At 49.2% G+C, this 20,376-nt stretch overlaps 1 protein-coding gene and 1 long non-coding RNA gene across 13 annotated transcripts in view; one reads left to right on the plus strand and one right to left on the minus strand.

Annotated features, from left to right (window-relative positions):
* CELF4 (CUGBP Elav-like family member 4) overlaps window positions 1-20,376 on the plus strand; it is a 725,765-nt gene that overhangs the window by 572,556 nt on the left and 132,833 nt on the right. The gene's annotated exons all lie outside the window — the stretch shown is intronic.
* On the minus strand, window positions 5,826-11,425 carry LOC143841982 (uncharacterized). 2 transcript variants are annotated; one of them, XR_013232953.1, is made up of 5 exons: window positions 11,321-11,425; window positions 10,832-10,993; window positions 9,776-9,941; window positions 8,549-8,694; window positions 5,826-6,503 (listed from the first exon to the last, which is right to left on the minus strand). It is a non-coding gene; the product is annotated as an uncharacterized LOC143841982 (long non-coding RNA). The 2 variants fall into 2 exon arrangements; XR_013232952.1 differs by lacking the exon at window positions 8,549-8,694.

Consider the following 20,376-nt stretch of genomic DNA (forward strand, 5'->3'; position numbering starts at 1 on the left):
TTATACGGCGCGATGTGAGGAATCCCGGAGGCTTTCCGCTTTAGCCTTTAAAAACCCCAAACTATTAGTCTGTGGCTATTTTCGACCCGCTTCTGTGTTACCACTGCTGCAAACAAGGAGGAATCCGGGAGTCCCTGTGAGCCCCCTCTGAAGAAGTCGCTCCTTTCCATGGGACCCTGGGAGGGAACTGGGTGATATCTTTCCGCTGACGGAAGCTCCGGCTTAGGAGAGGGGGAGGAGGGTAGGGGGGTGGACGGGACATGCCAAATCTTTTTTCTTTCCTTTTTCTTTCTTTTCTTTTCTGTTTTTTTTTTTTTGGTGTGTGTATGAGTGTGCTGTCAACATCCCTCAAGAATCAGGCGATGGCGGGTCTTTGCAGATAGGCCTTGGGGAGTGATTTAGACAAGGGGCTGATCCAGTAAAGGCAATTTGTTTTAATTAAGGCGATGGCCTCTTGCATAATTCACGGGGCTGCTTCTCAAATGACCACGCGAGGCGGGTGGGGAGAATTACAAGTCGTTCTCATAAATCCCATTCACTGTAATGCAGCAAAGGTTGCAGGAAACGGGAAGAGGGGGAGGCGGGAAAGGGAGCCCTCCGGAAACGGAGAAAGCAACACCCCGGTTTATGGAGCAGAAATGGTGAGGAGGTATCCGCGTCACCCAACATGATGGCTCACTGGGAGTGATGGATGGGCCCCTCCACGAGGAGCGAGCTGAGACAAAATGGCTGGGAAACAGGAAAGGAAGGATGGACCTTCCTTTGGGCTGATCCTTTGTTGAGCAGGGGGTTGGACTAGATGGCCTGTATGGCCCCTTCCAACTCTAGGATTCTGTGATTCTGTGGATGCTTTAGGATGCTTTGGGCTGATCCTTTGTTGAGCAGGGGGTTGGACTAGATGGCCTGTATGGCCCCTTCCAACTCTAGGATTCTGTGATTCTGTGGATGCTTTAGGATGCTTTGGGCTGATCCTTTGTTGAGCAGGGGGTTGGACTAGATGGCCTGTATGGCCCCTTCCAACTCTATGATTCTGTGATTCTGTGGATGCTTTAGGATGCTTTGGGCTGATCCTTTGTTGAGCAGGGGGTTGGACTAGATGGCCTGTATGGCCCCTTCCAACTCTAGGATTCTGTGATTCTGTGGATGCTTTAGGATGCTTTGGGCTGATCCTGCGTTGAGCAGGGGGTTGGACTAGATGGCCTGTATGGCCCCTTCCAACTCTAGGATTCTGTGATTCTATGATTCTATGACCTCTCCTACAGGGGCAGCTGTTGTCTCCACGGCTGGCCACTGGACAAAATAGACTTTTGGTCTGCTCCAGCAGGGCCCTTCTTGTGTTATGACTTGGCTATTTCTGGGGACAGCTAGACTGAAGTCCAATAGAAAAAGGAGAAGGAGGAGGTTTTTTATACCGTGCTTTACTCTAGCAGAAGGAATGTCAAAGCGGCTTGCAATCTCCTTCCCTTCCTCTCCCCACCATAGACACCCTGTGAGGGAGGGGAGGCTGAGAGAGTTTCTGATAGGACTGCTCTGTGAGAACAGCTGTAACAGAACTGTGACTAGGCCAACGTCACGCAGATGGCTGCATGTGGAGGAGGAGTGGGGAATTAAACCCTGGTCGCCAGATTAGAAGCTGCCGCTCTTAGTATACCACGCTAGCTCCCTTCGAGTCCTTCGAGCCCAACAAGATGGGAGTGTGTTGTGTAAGCATTCGGGAGTCCAAGCGCCCTTCATCAGATACCTGATGAAGTTGATGGATTTCAACTCCATGGGGCTGAACGTAGTGCCTTCCATGTGTTCCGTGTCTTCTCTCCCTCACTGCACGTGGCCTTCCATGGAGACACCTGTCTCTGCGGTTATCTCCCGTAGATGCAATCCTCCCACACGTGTTATGCCGGACAAGCTGGCATTTGTAATAGGGGAAGCCCTCTTTAGTTTAGGCCTCTCCCTCTCCCTTCAACTGCAACCAGAGTGGGAACTGGATTCCTTGAATAAATGTAATTTTATCTTCTTTTGCAATGTACTTCTTGGGAGGTTTGTTTCCTGCACTTCTTCTTTGACTGGGCCAAGTCTGACACTACCTGAATCTCCAGGGAGGACGGACTCCAACCAGAGTGCATCCCTTTTCGTTTCGAGTGGTATCGCAGAAGATACTGAGTTTTGTGCCGGCCTGGCTCTTTGGACTCAATGGGATTCTGAAGTGTTTATTTATGCCGGGGCGATTTCTGGAAAGCGTAAAACTTAAGATGCACACAAAGGAGGCTTGAGAGAAATGCCTGCATTTCTCAGCCGTGTCCAGACCACAGGTGAGGAATTCAAATAATCTGTGAAGGACACACTTCAGCCTCGATGGTGAAGGAGGGAGGAACGTTGCAGAATATGGCTTCTCACTTGCCTTGAAAGCCACTGGGTGGGGGTCACCATAAGCCTTCATTGGGAGACCACCAGGGAAGGCTCTGCAGAGGAAGGCCATGGACAGCCACCTCACTTGCCTTGAGAGCCCATAGTGACATCTCCATAAGAAGAGGAAGAGGAGGAGGAGGAGGAGGAGGAGAAGGAGGAGAACTTGGTTCTTATATGCTGTTTTTCTCTACCAGCTCAAAATGGCTTCCAATGACCTTCCCTTTCCTCTCCCCACAACAGATACCCTATGAGGGAGGGGAGGCTGAGAGATTACTGAAGAAGAAGAAGAGTTGGTTCTTAGATGCCACTTTTCTGTACCTGAAGCTCACCTCTCTGAAAGGGCATATCACCACTTCCAGAGGTCCCCAAAACCTGAAAAATATTTCAGGGTTTCCTTCATGGACAAAAGTTTCTAAATTGGTAAGATAGAGGAATCTCCTGAAGTAGGGCTTGGAAAGATCTTGGCCCAAGACCGTGAAAAGGCAATGTTGGGGCTATCTGGATGCCCCTTAGGCAGCTGCCTATGTCCATACTTAGAGGAACCATGGAAGGATTTAGTTAACCATAGGAACTGCTGTAATAATGCCGCAAACTGCCCCAAGCCGACGGGAGGGGCGGCATAGAAATGTAATAATGGATTATTATGGTCCTGGATAATATTTGCAGTGAGAGCATGGAATGCCAACAGGAGATCCTTTCCCCTTAAAAGGCAGCAGGGGGAAATGATCAGGGAAGTCACCTATTGGACACAAGTTCAATATTCCCATATTCAACAGGCCCAAATAAATCGGGCGGATTGCTGGTATCTAATAGGTTATTGACCAACAATTGTATATCAGACAGGCTGAAAGATGTCTGGACACAATTAGAGGGGATTCATAAGCAGCTGTCTATATTCCGGGTGGACTCGCACGTCAACTGGAAAGCTACTTAGTTTATTCCATTCAGACGGAATGTTTTGGTGATGTTCTAAAAGGGGCCACGCCGGTCACTGACATGAAAAGGCTCCTTGAAGAAGAAGAAGAAGAAGAAGAAGAAGAAGAGGAAGAGGAAGAGGAAGAGGAAGAGGAAGAGGAAGAGGAAGAGGAAGAGGAAGAAGAATGCTTTTCACCACCCAAAGGAGACTCAAAGCAGCTTACAGTTGCCTTCCCTTCCTCTCCCCACCACAGACACCCTGTGGGGTGGGTGAGGCTGAGAGAGAGCTCTGATATTCCTGCCTGGTCAGAACAGTTTTATCAGTGTCGTGGCGAGCCCAAGGTCACCCAGCTGGCTGCATGTGGGGGAGTGCAGAATCGAACCTGGCATGCCAGATTAGAAGTCTGCACTCCTAACCACTACACCAAACTGGCTCTCAGTCAGCTGCTCGCTTCAAGACGTGGCCGACATGCTCCTCAACTTCCTTCCTCCATTGTGCATGCACATGACAGCTTATACCTTGAATAAAACTTTGTTGGTCCTTGAAGGTGCTGCTGAAATCAAACTGATATATAGGTAAGTAGGTTGGTCTGTAGGGAGAATGATTGATAGGTTGGTTATGCAGGCAGGCAGACAGATAACAAAGAGAGAGAGGGGGACGGATGGACGGATGGACGGACCGACAGATAGTGTGTCTTAAGTGCCACCAAGTCTCTTATGACTTAAGGCCAACTGATGAACTTCCAAGAGGTCCTCTCCTTCACAGCCTTGCTCACGTCCTGCAAACTGAGGGCTGGGAGTGAGTCAGTGCATCCCATGCTGGGCCTTCCTCGTTTCCGGATACCTTCAACTTCTCCTACTGCATGGAGCTTTTATTCCAATCCCAGGTCGATTCAGTCCCTGCCCTCTACACAGAATGAGATTTCCGTTTGGATTTGGGGCGATTTAAATTTTCCTTCTGCAGCAAGAAGGATTGATCCGGAGTGACCCTGCCTTTATTCTGCGGTATCTCAGAGTGCTGTTAATCCTCAGTATTTAAAGGCTGTTTTGAATCTGGGCTCTCCTCTGTGGTAGAGGACCTCTGATTGGCCAAAGCTAGTCATGTGATAAGGTTGCCTTAAAGGAGAAGCTCCTAATTTCTCTCAACTTCTGTGGGTCTTTTTTTTTCTCCCTTCTCTACCTTTTTCGATCCTCTCCCACCCCCACCCCCCTTCATGAAAAGAAAGAAAGAGCCTTGGCTCCCCCCCACACCCCACTTTCTGAGCCTCCATAACCACGTGCAGAAGACTTTCCTGTTTCAATGGGGGGGGGAGAGGAAGGCCCGAGTTCAAAGCGATCTGAATTCAACAGGATTGACAATGGAATAAACAAAGTAATTTCAGACTCTGCCCTAGTGTGATTGTCTTTTCCAGTCAATCTTGACTCCTCAGAAGTGACCAAAGTATTATCACTTCAGCTTGGTCATTTTAGCGCTTAGGGAGCGTTCCGGCTTGATTTGATCCAGAATCCACTGATTTTAGGCACTGCATAGTCCCCATAAAACTCTCCTCCAGACACCACCATACCAAAGAAACTACTTTCTTCCTGTCTGCTTTCCTCATTGTCCGGCTTCCACACCTGTGTCTCGTAACGGGGGCCTACAACGGCATCCATTCCCTCGACTTTGGTTGCCAGCCATGCAGGGGCCTAAATTGAGCCGTCTTCTTCATGTCCCTCCTTTCCTTTGCACTCCCAGTCCCCAAACTCAGCATGTGTCAGGCCAGAGTGATGAAACGTGCTGTTCATGCCCACACCTCTGGGTCACCTCTGTTTTCGATTCTGTCAGTCAACTCTGCGTTCTCGAGGCCACAAAAGTCCCTCGGCTTGTAGCTGGCTTGATAAGCGTTACGGTGTGGAGGCAGCGGCTCACCTCTTCTTGCTTTCAACACAACAGAGAATGAGAAGGCCACGGACAGGCCACACCTGGAATCTCCACAGCCAAGGCAGTGATGGGAGCCTCCAGGGACATCCCCTGGAGAGAGGGAGCGGTGGGCAACTGAGTCACAGCTCAGAACAGAAATGTTCTGCAGATGGCTATGCCCTGTCTTGACAGTGACAAATACATTTTTTGGAGGAGAATTGGCCTTCCTAAAAGGGTTGGCTTCTGTTTTTACGTGGAGACACTATGTTCAAAGGCGGATGCTTCTGTTCAAAGGCAAGGTCTCCTAGGACATCTGGAGAATTCTGGAGGAGAGGCAGCTGCTCAGTGGTAGAACATCTGCTCGAGATGCAGAAGGTCCCAGGTTCAATCCCCAGGATCTCCTGTTTAAAAGGACTAGGCAGAAGAGGATGGGAAAGACCCTGACCTGAGACCAGGGAGAGCAACTGCCAGTCTGGGTAGACAAGACTGCCCTTCATAGACCAAAGGCCTGATTCTGTACAAGGCAGCATCATGTGACTGGCTGTGAACTGGAGATGCCAGGGATTGAACCTGGGACCTTCTGCATGTCAATCAGATGCTCTACCACTAGACTTATGTAACCCGCCGCAAGCTGTCAGGGAGCGGCGGGCAATAAATCAAAATGATGATGATGATGATGATGATGATGATGATGATGATGATGATGATGATGATGATGATGATGATGATGCATCTCCCCCAGTCCCTTCCCATTCATAGCCTATTTAGACCTTGTTGTACTCATAGTTGCTGTTGATGTAGATCTTCCATAAGAACATCAGAAGGCCCCTGCTGGATCAGACCAGTGGTCTATCCAGTCCAGCTTTGCTTCCCAATGGTTTTTCAAGGTACTTCCGGACTCTCGCTCTTTTCTATGGAAGCATTTGTTTGTTTCCTATTGAGGGCACTGGACCGAACACGGTCTCCAAAGCTGTTGACCGTAACAACATTAAAACCAATCGCGGTTCTTCAAAAGGGAAATGCAGGGCAAAGAGCGACCAGAAAGAGAGACTGTCCAGACAGACGCTCCATAATCATGAGCCTCAAAGTGATCGCAGGCCTCTTTTGGAATAATGGTTGTCTAATTGTAACCCTCGATTGTGCCCCTCGATGTCGACAGGTTGGCAAATAATCATATTCTGCAAAGACCCTTTCAGGCGGCGTGGCGGAGCGTGTCTCTCCCCATTTGCCTGTGGCCTATCTCCTCTGCCACACGCTGAGTCTTCTCCGGGAAGGCAAATTAGCTCTGTGGGCAAGAGAGAAAGAGAGAGAGAGAGAGACGGAGCGTGAGAGTCTTCTTCGCCTCCTTTCTCCATAGTTTGAGTCTGTCTTTTGCGGAGATGCCAAGGCTGTTGTTTGCACGAGGCGTCTGCCATCAAAAATCACACACAATGACATGGTAACCAGGCACTGGAAGGGGGGGAATACACAACAATAAGTGACTTGTGTGGGCTAGTGAGCGTTATTGAACGTCTCTCCGTTAAAGGCTTGTATGGCGGGGGAATGCGACAGAAAAGGGATGTTTTTCCCCCACCTCACAAATGTTCCCGTTGATATACGGTGAAAGGAGAAGCCATTTATCTAGCTGTTAATTTTTTGTTTCACCCTCTCTTTCTCCCCCAAAGCTCGGAGTGGTTTTCCTGGTTTTGCTTTTCATCCACGGGATCTTACCCCAACTCTGCAAGGGCGGGCTTGGGCCGAGATTGTCCAGTGCTCTGTGGCGGAGTGAGGCACTGAAGGCGGCCCTCGGTGGTCATGATCCCCTGAGACAATCGCTACACCGCGCTGCCCAAAAGACACTCAATTGCAGCGCAATCCCATAAAGAGTCCCACCCTCCTAAGCTGATTTACTTAAAGCAGGCTTTCTCTTGAAGCCCTGGGGGTTTTGACGGTCCTGGGTGGGTTTCCCAAATAAGTGGGAATTAATTAATTTTTTAGATATTGTTTAAATTTGTCAAACTTTTATTGTGGCCATGTTGGCCTGCCCCCACAAATGGCCAATGTTGGGCCTGGAGGGGTGGGAAGGGGAGGGGCTTCAGGTGGGCGTGTCCACAGCTCGGCTTCCCAATCAAATTCTGCATGATTGCGCCACTTCCATTGTTTCTCGAAGCCTGAAGAATGTTTCAGGGGTGGTCAAAAAGTTAAGAAAGGCTGACTTAAAGGACTTAGAACCAGCATCCCTGCTCTGCTGTGCGGGCAAACGGTCACTCACGAAACAGGAAGTCGCCCTCAACAGTAATCGGAAGCTATGGAGAGTCTTGCTCCACCCATTTAATTAATTAAGAAAATGGACGCCACAGGAGCAGGGACAAGCAGAAAATGGCCGCCACAGAAGGCAGAGCCAAGCATAGAATGTCAGGGAGCCAAGTCCTGCTTAGTTCTAGTAGTAAGTCTCCAGCACGTCAGGCCGAAGCTCTGTTGGAGAGGACACCTTTCAAAATGAACGCATTGCTCTGAAACATTTTATTGCTGACACATGGCTTTTCTCCCATCATGCAGTGAAGATCCTTGTGCTACAATGGCACCTGCTGCGGAAGCAATCTTTTTGAAATCTGCACAGCCAATCATATTTCCTAGGGCCAATTAGAAACCCTGCTGGGCACAAGCCCCGCCCCACTTTCTCAAAACGTATTTTAGGCACCGTGAAAGGGGTTGGCATGGTGCCCATGGGCACCAGGTTGGAGGCCTCTGGTATACTGGAAAGGGAGCTAAGACAGGACAGTATTTTTTTAAAAAAATGATTGAGGCTGATTGCCACTTTTGTTGTGCTGAGTCAGTTTCTAATATATTATTAGAAGAAAAATCCACCTGAAATCTAGAGTGAAATAAAACAGCCCAGGGAGTCATAGAGAAACCTCCAAAGAAGAAGATAACGTTGAACTTCTTGTGAGAAAACTGTCCATGTTAGGAAACAGAGGAAAAGCCCTACTAGGTCAACCCAGGGGTCCAGCTTGTCCAGCCCCCTGTGTCCATAAAGCTGCTAGTAGCCAACATAGCCCCCTCCTCACCCCTTGTAGCCAGCTTAAGGGGTTCGAAATATGAAATGGGAAGAAGAGTTGGTTTTAATACCCCACTGTTCATTCCCTTCCCACAACAGACACCCTGGGAGGTAGGTGGCCCTTAGAGAGCTCTGAAAGATCTGCTCTGTGAGAAGAGCTCTCACAAGACTGTGACTAGCCCAAGGCCACCAAACTGACTGCATTTGGAGAAGTGGAGAATCAAACCCTGCTCACCAGATTAGAAGTTGCCACTCTTAACCACTATACCACACTGGCTCTCAAGGGGGCTTACCTGAACTATGTTCAATATATTAGCTTGTTTATAGCTGAACTGCAGCCATGGGATAGAGAGCTGGGGTCCAGGGTTCTTCTTTTCTTTGGGCCCTTTTGCACATGCTGAATAATGGCATTTCAGTCCACTTCAGCGAATATTTGCAGCTGCAAGCAAGAGCAGTGGGAGTGCTTGTGAGCACTAGGCAGGACACATGAGTAGGAAGAGGGCACGGAAGGGTTGTGCCTTAGAGGATCGGCTTAGCAGGCAGAAGATCCAAGGTTCAATCCTCAGCAGCTCAAATTTATAGGAAGAGGGGGAAACGTTAGAATTGCAATCAGCAAGTAATTTGGTGAAGTGAGCTTGGAAGGGTTTTTGTTGGAAAGTTGCTAAGCTGGACCTGTGTGCTCACTAGTGCACCCTAATGGTCACCCTGGGATTGCCGTGGGGAAAAACCCAAACACAGGGCTGGAGATTCCTTTATTTAAGGTGGGCTCCTGCCCACTTAAGAGCCTCTTGTGGCGCAGAGTGGTAAGGCAGCCGTCTGAAAGCTTTGCCCATGAGGCTGGGAGTTCAATCCCAGCAGCCGGCTCAAGGTTGACTCAGCCTTCCATCCTTCCGAGGTCGGTAAAATGAGTACCCAGCTTGCTGCTGGGGGGTAAACGGTAATGACTGGGGAAGGCACTGGCAAACCACCCCGTATTGAGTCTGCCATGAAAACGCTAGAGGGCGTCACCCCAAGGGTCAGACATGACTCGGTGCTTGCACAGGGGATACCTTTACCTTTACCTTACCTGCCCACTTCCTCTTTCTTCAGGATGAGACAGTGCAGTTCAGTTTGCTTTACAGAAGCAAGAAGCCATTAAGGTTTTCATCTCTCTCAATTTGGTGATGTATGGGCATGTAGTCTGCTTGCAGCCCAGCCATAGAGGCTTGCAATATTTTGCTTTTGTAACCACTATTTAAGCTTTTATTCTCTGCTTCCATAAGGAGACTGAAGCTGATGAATATCATATATTTGTAAAACTTTCCTCGTAAAGAACTCTCTCTTTGAAACTCAAAGCACTGTGCATCTGTGCCTCGTCCACAAAGGTAACTAATAACTGCCTACTTTCAAAATGCTCTGTTACTCTGCAGCACTAATTTTCTGGGTGGACTCAGGACCAAGCCAAGTCCAAAAGTCCCAACAGAAAGAACTCTGCCTGAGACCCTAGAGTGCTGCTGCCAGCCTGAGTAGACGATACTGACCTTGAGGGACTGAGGGCATCGTTCAGTAGAAGGCTGCTTCACGTCTTCCTGTGTGATCAGCTGAGAGGAAAGTGGGCATGAATGCCCAGTGGTGTCAAAGGAGAGGAGGAGACCTGGGTGGTCTCTGCCCGGGGTCTCCCCAAAACGTGGAACCGACCATGGGCTCCTACATCAGGTAATGAGAAGTGTGGGACGTGTGGTTAGACATTCCATGCTAGCACTGTTAATAGCCATTGACGGAACAATCAACTCCGCATTTATCTAACTCTCTCTTAAGAAGTCATTATTGCCCATGACTCTTTCTCTCTTTTGACTTGGGGTCATGGGTGCTGGGACTTAATTACACCTATTTTGTCCTCTTCTGAACTGAAAACTTGTTGTTTCTGAAAGGGAGGGAGAGAGAGAGAGAGGTAGGGAGGGAGGGGGGAGAGAGAGAGAGAGAGAGAGAGAGAGAGAGAGAGAAAGAAAGAAAGAAAGAAAGAAAGAAAGAAAGAAAGAAAGAAAGAAAGAAAGAAAGAAAGAAAGAAAGAAAGAAAGAAAGAAAGAAAGAAAGAAAGAAAGAAAGAAAGAAAGAAAGAAAAGAAAGAAAGAAAGAAATGTGATAATGATGTCACCAGGATGGGGCAACTTTACTTCCAGGGTATACCGAAAATGATGTCACTGTGTCACTGGTCATCCGGGGCACTCTGGTATTTGGGTAAAAACTCCATGATCAAAACAGTTTCTGCCATAGAGTTTGTGCCCAAGTACCCACCTCATCAGTGACACAACGACACCGCTTCTGGACTGTGCCGGAAATGACATCTCCATTGTCACTGGCAATATCTTGACAATACCAGGTTAGTTCTCCTCGCTGCCCATAAGCCCCACCCCACTCCTCTCCAGTTGCCCTCTAGCTAATTGTCGGGGAGGGGGGACCAGGCAGATCTTGATAATTCAGAATTGGGCCATACATCAAAGTTACTCCCCAGCCCCCATCTACAGCACCGTTCCGTAAGCAAGCAGAAATTCAACAAGTATATCTTTTTAACATGGAGGGATAGTGAGATGCTCCACCTGTTGGATTTCTACCCGGCTGCAACTTGGCTCTGTGGCAATAGAAGGGTGTTTGCTCCTTGGCGAGGAGGTTTGTCCTGCGGCAGGACGACTGTCAGGGCATCAGATGGTGTCTTCTCCTCTTGGAAGTCGAGTCCTCCGGGCTCCTTCAAACCGCGGCAGCTGGAAGGAATATAACAGTAAAATTTCTATCGCGGCAATAAAACCCATTAGCCATCTGAACACCCATTTCAATCAAATAATGCAGCCCATTCATATTTAAACAGGAAATATTGTTTAATGTTTATGGTAATGACCAAATCAAATTTTAAAAATTAAACATGGAATTAAACATTAAAGAGAGGCACCAGAGTTTGGTGTGGGGGAGAGAGAGGGACAGCTTGTTCTGGTGGAGTCGCCGTGTGGCGAGAGCTGTCGAGAGGGTGAAGTCAAAACAGCGTGAATCGGTTTTTATGAATCGGCTGACGCTGCCTGGAACGTCCCCCTCACCACGTTTCCGTGATCTTTGAGAGAGAAAGAGTAGCCGTGAAGACAATTGCTGCGTGGCTCCCTGATGCTCCTGATGCTCATGATGCTCCTTCTAAGCACAGGTGGCGCATGGTGCCTTTCCTTGGGATTGGCACTGTGATATCATCCCTTAGCCAATTGGCCCTAAAGCATTCTAGAACTGTCATGTGTTCCCTGATTGGCTAGGAACACTGAGCAGGGGATGGATGGATGGATGGATGGATGGATGGATGGATGGATGGATGGATGGATGGATGGATGGATGGATGGATGGATGGATGGATGGATGGATGGATGGATGGGAGGGAGGGAGGGAGGGAGGGAGGGAGGGAGGAAGGAAGGAAGGAAGGAAGGAAGGAAGGAAGGAAGGAAGGAAGGAAGGAAGGAAGGAAGGAAGGAAGGAAGGAAGGAAGGAAGGAAGGAAGGAAGGACAGATGTGTGTTTACTGCCACCAAGTCACTTCTGACGCAAGGGGATTTGATGAATTAATGACCTCCAAGTTGGGGGGGGGAATGGACAGACAGACAGACATGATGGATGGATGGATGGATGGATGGATGGATGGATGGATGGATGGATGGGAGGGAGGGAGGGAGGGAGGGGGGAGGGAGGGAGGGAGGAGGAAGGAAGGAAGGAAGGAAGGAAGGAAGGAAGGAAGGAAGGAAGGAAGGAAGGAAGGAAGGAAGGAAGGAAGGAAGGAAGGAAGGAAGGAAGGAAGGAAGGAAGGAAGGAAGGACAGATGTGTGTTTAGTGCCACCAAGTCACTTCTGACGCAAGGGGATTTGATGAATTAATGACCTCCAAGTTGGGGGGGGGGAATGGACAGACAGACAGACATGATGGATGGATGGATGGATGGATGGATGGATGGATGGATGGATGGATGGATGGATGGGAGGGAGGGAGGGAGGGAGGAGGGAGGGAGGAGGAAGGAAGGAAGGAAGGAAGGAAGGAAGGAAGGAAGGAAGGAAGGAAGGAAGGAAGGAAGGAAGGAAGGAAGGAAGGAAGGAAGGAAGGAAGGAAGGAAGGAAGGAAGGAAGGACAGATGTGTGTTTACTGCCACCAAGTCACTTCTGACGCAAGGGGATTTGATGAATTAATGACCTCCAAGTTGGGGGGGGAATGGACAGACAGACAGACATGATGGATGGATGGATGGATGGATGGATGGATGGATGGATGGATGGGAGGGAGGGAGGGAGGGAGGGGGGAGGGAGGGAGGGAGGAGGAAGGAAGGAAGGAAAGAAGGAAGGAAGGAAGGAAGGAAGGAAGGAAGGAAGGAAGGAAGGAAGGAAGGAAGGAAGGAAGGACAGATGTGTGTTTAGTGCCACCAAGTCACTTCTGACGCAAGGGGATTTGATGAATTAATGACCTCCACGTTGGGGGGGAATGGACAGACAGACAGAGAGACATGATGGATGGATGGATGGATGGATGGATGGATGGATGGATGGATGGATGGATGGATGGATGGATGGATGGATGGATGGATGGATGGATGGATGATGGACAGACAGGCAGGCAGACAGGCAGACAGACAGGCAGGCAGATAGGATGAATTATATATGAATAGACAGACAGGGATAAAAGTTGATTGACTGATGATAGATAAGCAAGCACATAAATAAGCAAGTAAATAAGCAAGCAAATGTCTGTAGCAGAAGAAAAGCACAAGAGCCCAGAATCTGGAGAACTGAGCAGCAACTTGTGAAAGTTCTTCCCCTGCCACAGGTGGTGGCCGTCTTATCGGAGCTCTGGAACTCTTGCTCTTTTCTAGTGTATTCATTAAATTTTTATTCCTTATTCCCTCCAAGGAGCACAAAGTTGCATCCAAGATTGTCTCCCTCCCAACATTTAATCTTCACAGCGACACTGTGAGGTAGGAATTAGTTGCCTAGGTTCACTCATGAGCTTGCCGACGAACAGAGACCCCGAAACCCAAGTCTCTGCAAGCCGAGGACTCAGCTGTGACAGCAGCGCCACGTTTCTCCCCCCACCAGTTCCTGCAGACAAAAATTTCTTCCCCCCCCTCCCCATATTCACCAAGCCCAACTAATCCTGCGAATTCTCCGGAAAGGAGCCAGCGTCACTTAAAATTGTGCTAAAAACTGTGTTTTTAGACTTCATCGCGTGCTGCTGTAGCACTGCCGTTATTGCATGGAATGGGGATGGGGATGGGGACAGGGGTTGTTGTTGTTATTATTATGTTTACTATGCTCTCTTAAGCAGTAATAAGCCCAAAGACTTTACGGTCTGATCTGACAAATGAAGGAAAGAAATGTTCGAAATAAATGAGAGGGGAAATGAGGGAGGGGAGGGGAGACGGAAAAAGAAAATGAGAAAGCAACTGGGAGGAGGGGGGTGTCGTTAAACCAGTGGGCTTCTCTCTGCTAAGAGCTGCAAAGCTGACTCCGTCTGAAGGCGACCCCATGAACGTAGGTCTTCCAGAATGTCCTGCCGCATACAGCCTTGCTCAGGTCTTGCAAACTGAATGTCCTGCTGCATACAGCCTTGCTCAGGTCTTGCAAACTGAGGGTCTCAGCTGTCTTGGTGGAGTCAATTCATTTCATGTTGGACTGTTCTTTTCCCCTGCCGCCTGCAATTTCTCCTAGGCCTAGTCTGCACGCAATAGATAATGCACTTTCAATGCACTTTAGACGTAGATTATCCTGTTCTGCACAAGAAAATCCAGCTGCCAAAGCACATTGAAAGTGCATTATCCTCCTATGTGTGCAGACTAGGCCTTAGTCTCCTTTCTTTTCCAGTGATTCTGGTCTTCTCAGAATGGGACCAAACTCCCATTGTCTCACTTGGGTCATCTTAGCTTCCAGCCTTGTTCAACCTTTGGACTGCGGAGAAAGCCCTGAAGTATTTTTCAGCTTTCGGGAAACCCCAGAAGTGGTGACACGCCCCTTCAGGGAAGTGGGCATGGAAGTAACATGCGTAAGATGTTGTATGGGGTTTTATGGGGATTTTATATGGCGATTTTAATGCTTTTTGTGAATCGCCACAAGGCGACCAGTTGTGAGTGGCGGTATATAAATAGAAACGATGGATGGATGGATGGATGGATGGATGGATGGATGGATGGATGGATGGATGGATGGATGGATGGATGGTAGGTAGGTAGGTAGGTAGGTAGGTAGGTAGGTAGGTAGGTAGGTAGGTAGGTAGGTAGGTAGATAGATAGATAGATAGATAGATAGATAGATAGATAGATAGATAGATAGATAGATAGATAGATAGATAGATAGATAGATAGATAGATAGATAGATAGATAGATAGATAGATAGATAGATAGATAGATAGATAGATAGATAGATGCAGGCAGGCCTCTTATGTTCCTCGGAGGAACTGCCACCAAATCCTTGGAGGTCTCCCATCCAAAGCCCTGCTTAGCTGTTGAGATCTGACCGGACTGGGGCTCGCATGGGCTATCCAGTTCACAACTGGTCTCCAGGGACACCTCCTTACACTTAAGTCTCTTTCCTCACTCCTTCAAGCTGCCTTTCCCCATCTCAATCTCCTGATTTCTTGACGGTGGAGCCAAGGCACAGACAATCTGGTGATGATGATGGTGTTATGCGTTCAGTTGTGTCCGACCCTCGGCGATTCTGTAGGAAAGTCTTTGCCATGTGCTCCTGTCTCTGACTGCTTCTTTTAGTTGGTTCATGGTCATCCCTTTGTCGGCTTTGATCATGTCGAGCCAGCGGACCATGTTTCCTTTTGCCACTGACTTTGCCGAGCATTCATGATTTTTCTAGCGAGTTTGATCGCATAACGTGTCCAAAGTAAGTGAGCTTCAGCCGTCATATCTTGGCTTCTAATCATAGAATTATAGAATCATAGAATCATAGAGTTGGAAGGGGCCATACAGGCCATCTAGTCCAACCCCCTGCTCAACGCAGGATCAGCCCTAAGCATCCTAAAGCATCCACAGAATCACAGAATCATAGAGTTGGAAGGGGCCATACAGGCCATCTAGTCCAACCCCCTGCTCAACACAGGATCAGCCCAAAGCATCCTAAAGCATCCAAGAAAAGTGTGTATCCAACCTTTGCTTGAAGACTTCCAGTGAAGGGGAGCTCACCACCTCCTTAGGCAGCCTATTCATAGAATCATAGAGTTGGAAGGGGCCATACAGGCCATCTAGTCCAACCCCCTGCTCAACACAGGATCAGCCCTAAGCATCCTAAAGCATCCAAGAAAAGTGTGTATCCAACCTTTGCTTGAAGACTTCCAGTGAAGGGGAGCTCACCACCTCCTTAGGCAGCCTATTCATAGAATCATAGAGTTGGAAGGGGCCATACAGGCCATCTAGTCCAACCCCCTGCTCAACACAGGATCAGCCCAAAGCATCCTAAAGCATCCAAGAAAAGTGTGTCTCCAACCTTTGCTTGAAGACTGCCAGTGAGGGGGAGCTCACCACCTCCTTAGGCAGCCTATTCCATTGCTGAACTACTCTGACTGTGAAAAACTTTTTCCTGATATCTAGCCTATATCGTTGTACTTGAAGTTTAAACCCATTACTGCGTGTCCTTTCCTCTGCAGCCAATGGGAACAGCATCCTGCCCTCCTCCAAGTGACAACCTTTCAAATACTTAAAGAGGCCTATCATGTCCCCTCTCAACCTCCTTTTCTCCAGGCTGAACATTCCCAAGTCCCTCAACCTATCTTGGTCCCTTGGCCCCAGATCATCTTCGTCGCTCTCCTCTGTACCCTTTCAATTTTATCTCCAACTAATGACATAGTTGGAGCCACGGCCATTTCTTCATCCCCTCATCCCCTTCAAGTTGCATGACCTTAAACGGCTTCTAAAAGGGGAGAAAAGACTCCACAGATGGAAGGTCAAGCGCCCATAAGTTCCGAATATCCGGGGCAGGAGGCTTGAAGGGAAGAGCTGAGCAATTTTGACATAGAAGGGGGGGGGGTTAGAACCCAAAATAAAAAACCCTCAAGAAACACACCAAAATTGACAGTGTAGGAGGGATACAGGGGGATGAAAGAGAAGCCTCCTTGGGAACATCAAAGAGTGCTTCGCGGTCACGTCGGCAGAGAGCAGACCCACCCCCAGAGCACTCCTCTGCATGTTCTATGCGCAGTGTCAACAGAGCCCTAACTAAGCGCACGGCAGCGGTTTCAGCCTGAGCTTGGAGAACAAGGCCTCTGTGCATGGCTGTAAAAGGCCCACAGCAGTCTTGGGAAGCATCAATGTAGCTTAAGCCATTTAGGGAGACGCAAGTGGATTTAACCCTTTCCGTCTGCTCCATTTCACTACTCCCTGCGATATCACTTCCGGGGGGGGGGGGGAGATTTGGAGGCCACAGCATCCCTTCCGAGTGAGGGTCTACAAATGGTCAGCCACAGGGGCTGGGGAAATTCCTAGCACATCACCCAACAATGCTACCCCTCTCACCCCAACCCAGTGGCCGTTTTTCTTCCTGATCCTTGAATCTATGAGGGCAAGAGGAGGGCAACCAAGATGGTGAGGGGTTTGGAGACCAAGACGTAGGAGGAAAGGTTGGGTGAGCTCGGTCTGTTTAACCTGGAGAGGAGACGACTGAGAGGGGATCTGACAGTGCAGGGGGTTGGACTAGATGACCCAGGATGTCCCGTCCAACTCTATAATTCTAAGAGACTGGGCCTGGGGTGGGGCGTCTTGCCTGCCTGGGGAAAGAGGGACATGGGTAGCTCTGGACTCATGTCCGCTGTCCATTGCAGTGGAGAGAACAGGTGCTTCCTGAGAATATCACTTTCTGTCCCTCTGTCCCCATGACAAATCAGCGAATTTCAAGAAGTCCCTCTGCCTGGTTGGGTTTCTTGGTGAGGAAAAGCCGGCAGAATCAGCCCGATGTTTAAAAGGCAGAACGGCCCGGTGGATCTCGACCTGTGACTACCGCACCCGTCCTTCCACCGTGCACTTAAATTGGATTGGTCTCCTTCCCGAGACCGTCCGGGATTTTCACTTGTTGTGCTTGACATACAGATGTACAATTGGCGAACACGGCATCTTCTCTTTGTAATTGTCCACACTCCTATGCTGGAGCCTCCTCATTGACTTCAGATGTCGGTTCTCCCTTCTGATTGGCAGCCATTCTTTTCCCTTCCCTGCTTTTTCTGACCGGTCTGAGTCCCAATTTCTGGCCAAACCAGACAGCTGAGTGTCACCGTGGATGCCAACCTCCAGGTGAAGCCTGGAGATCATTCAGAATTACAACTGATATCCAGGGCGTCTCTGGCAGGGAGATTCAGGGAGATTTGGGGGCCTTGCCCGAGGAGGGTGGGGTCTGGGGAGGGGAGTGAGCACAGCAGAGCTGCAGGGTCTACCCTCCAAACCCGCCCGTTCCTGTAGATCGTGAAGCTCAGTTGTCATGTCAGGAGGCCCACCCTTGAGGTCGGCAGCCCCACCCCCCCAAGCACCCTGCAGAGTTGAGTCCTAAAAAAAGTTCCCCCAATGGGCATGTATGAAATCGGCAGTAGGAGACAGCCAGCGAGGACGAGCTTAGCTCTGTCAAACATGCCAATTTATATTGCTTTTTGAAAACGCTGCCGTTTCGCAGATGGCCTCCGCTGTCCATCCGCCCTCCCCCCCCCCCCAGCCCTGCAGGAAGGTTAGGCTGAGAAACCGTGCCTGCGGTAAGGTCTGTGGTTGCCAACCTCCAGATGGGGCTGGGAGAGCTCCTGGAGTGACAGCTGATCTCCATTATTTATTTATCGCATGGTATATTAGAAGGCCAGCTTGGCATTGTGCTTAAAAATTGGCAGCTTCTAATTTGGAAGGCCGGGTTTGATTCCCTGCTCCTCCTCCACACGCAGCCAGCTGGGCAACCTTGGGCCAGTCACAGTCTTTTTAGAGCTGTTCTCACAGAGCAGTTCTCTCAGAGCTCTCTCAGTCCCACCTATCTCAAAGGGTATCTGTTGTGAGGAGAGGAAGGGAAAGGTTTTTGTAAGCTGCTCGGTGACTCCTTAGAGGAGTGAGAAGCAAGGTACAAAAAAAAAAAACAGTTCTTCTGATATAGCCAGGAGATCCTCAGATTCTCTGACATTCAGAGATGGTTTGCCATAGAATTATAGAATCATAGAATTGGAAGGGACCTCCTGGGTCATCTAGTCCAACCCCCTGCACTAAGCAGTACACTTACAACCCTCTCGCTCATCCACTGTCACCTGCCACCCCCTTGAGCCTTCACAGAATCACCCTCGCCATCAGATGGCTATCCAGACTCTCTTTAAAAATCTCCAAAGAGGGAGAACCCACCACCTCCCGAGGAAGCCTGCTCCACTGAGAAACCGCTTTGACTGTCAGGAACTTCTTCTGGATGTTTAGATGGAATTCGTTTTGAATTAATTTCATCCCATTCGTTCTGGTCCATTGTCAATGTCCTTCTTGAACTGCAGTGCCCAGAAAAAAACAGAGTTCTCCCGATGCCTCTCCATTACCCACCCTTCACTTTTGGTGAGGACTGGATTTACAAAATCTGAATTATGCCCCTCCCCCCGAAGGTTCCCCCAAGGAAAGTGCTTTTTGAGGACATGCCAGGGGCGGGTTCAATAGGTTATAAACAATACAAGCTAGAGAATCAGCCACAGGGCATCTCCCCGGAAGGTTTGCTTGCCAGGTCTCCATGTTCTGTTGCTTGGAAATTTGGTCAGCATGAAGACTTCAGTGGAGACAATATCCCTTGCTCCATTAAAAAAACACAACAAACCACTTGAAAATTCATGTAAAGTTTGTGCTGTTGGACCCACCACAAACTTCAGCCCCTCCCTGAACCACAAGCCTGCCAGAATTCAGCATGGACTTTAGTTCATGAGCTGGTTCATGCCCATCCCTAGTTCTGTTCACTTTCCTCTGTGCATGTGGGAAGGCAGCAACTCAGAAAGTAGAAGCAGAATCGCATCATGCATTTTGAAGCCGAATGGGTACGAGGGGCATGGCCTGCTTTCAAATGGGTCTGCACATCTCCAACGGGCTTGAGACGAGGGAGTTCCTCCGAGATCCCAAGACCCAGCGGAGGGGACTGTGTTTTAAAAGTACGATTGCCAGAATGGCAGGGGGACCTTTGAGTCACCCAGCTTTACGGAAGGCCCAGTGCTGCTCCATCTCTCTTCTGTGTCCTTCTTTCTGCTTCGTAGAGTTTGCGGGCTTTTTCTCCTGCCCCCCTGAGCTTCTTCAGGCGGAGATCAGTATGCCAGGCTGTGCTGAGCCTGTGAAAAAGTACCTGAAGGGAAATCCAATGAACATCGAATGAGTTGACCTGTGTTCGCGCGCAAGCCAAGGAAACCTTAAGTACCAGAGCCTGCGAATTCTGCCGAGAAAAAGAAAAACAGACCCGGGGCAAATCCCCTTGTTTATGCGTGTCATGTCACGGAACTCGAGTCAGCAAAGGGTCACGGGGAAACCTGCTGTGCGGGAACTTGTGGCAGGGCTAATTCCAGTTGAGGAATTCCTGGGGATTTGGGAGTAAAGTCTGGGGGAGGGCAGGGTTGTAACTCCATGCAGCAAAATTCAGGCAAAGCATCTGTTTCTCCCAGGAGGTTGATTTTATTCATTTGGGTTTTTGATTTCATTTCTATCCCACCTTTCACTGCCATAGGGACCCAAGAGGGCTACTGGGCAGTTTCCATGAATTCTCAGCCAGAACCGACTGCCCAGAAGAGCCCAGAGGATAAGCCTGAGTTCTCTTCTGTGGGACAGACCTTCAGACAAATGACCAACCTCCTTCGGTCTGATGGACCCCACGGGCAAGCCCCATCTTGTCAAATCTAGGAAACAGGGTCACCCTAGCTAGCACCTTGAAGGTCAACCTCCAAGGAAGGCCAGGGTTGTGATGCAGGGGTCAGGCAATGGCAAGCCACGTACAAGCATCTCTTGCCAGTCAGCCAAACCATCTGAGGATCTCCTGGCCACATAACGTACACATGCCGTATGGTAAATAAATAAATAAATAGTAACCTCACAGGGTTCTTGGGAGGATGACGTGGAGAACTATATTCCACCCTGAGCCTTGCAGAGAAATGGACAGATATAAATGCC

The sequence above is a fragment of the Paroedura picta genome, chromosome 7, assembly GCF_049243985.1.
Source record: "Paroedura picta isolate Pp20150507F chromosome 7, Ppicta_v3.0, whole genome shotgun sequence".
In the NCBI taxonomy this organism is placed as follows: Eukaryota; Metazoa; Chordata; class Lepidosauria; order Squamata; family Gekkonidae; genus Paroedura; species Paroedura picta.